This window comes from Propithecus coquereli, unplaced genomic scaffold (assembly GCF_000956105.1).
Source record: "Propithecus coquereli isolate 6110/MARCELLA unplaced genomic scaffold, Pcoq_1.0 Scaffold567, whole genome shotgun sequence".
Classification (NCBI taxonomy): Eukaryota; Metazoa; Chordata; class Mammalia; order Primates; family Indriidae; genus Propithecus; species Propithecus coquereli.
Window position 1 is genome coordinate 611,702 of NW_012151585.1, and position 421 is coordinate 612,122.

Consider the following 421-nt stretch of genomic DNA (forward strand, 5'->3'; position numbering starts at 1 on the left):
AACATGCATAACTTCAACAAAAAAACCTGATAGAGACAGTACTAAAATATAAGAAATATATAGTCTGATCTCACGTAAAAAAAGAATTCTCATAAATCCACATAAAGCAATAGCAAGTAGAATCCAACCACATACAAAAGACTGATATCCCAAGTTGGTAAACCCAAACCCAAATTACGTTTACTGTAGAAATACAAGAATGGCTCCATGTTGGGAAGCTTTTTATCGTAAATCATGCATAATATTAGCTGGTTCAAGGACAAGTTTTCTTTCTGGCAATATGGTGGACTAGGTTCCTGGAAAATATTACTTTGTGCGAAACTAGACATGCTGGATAAAAAAAATTTTAAATCTTAAATGCCCCCATTAGCCGGAAAGAATGTAAGGAATACTCAGGCCAAATATTAACAGGGTATGGAAA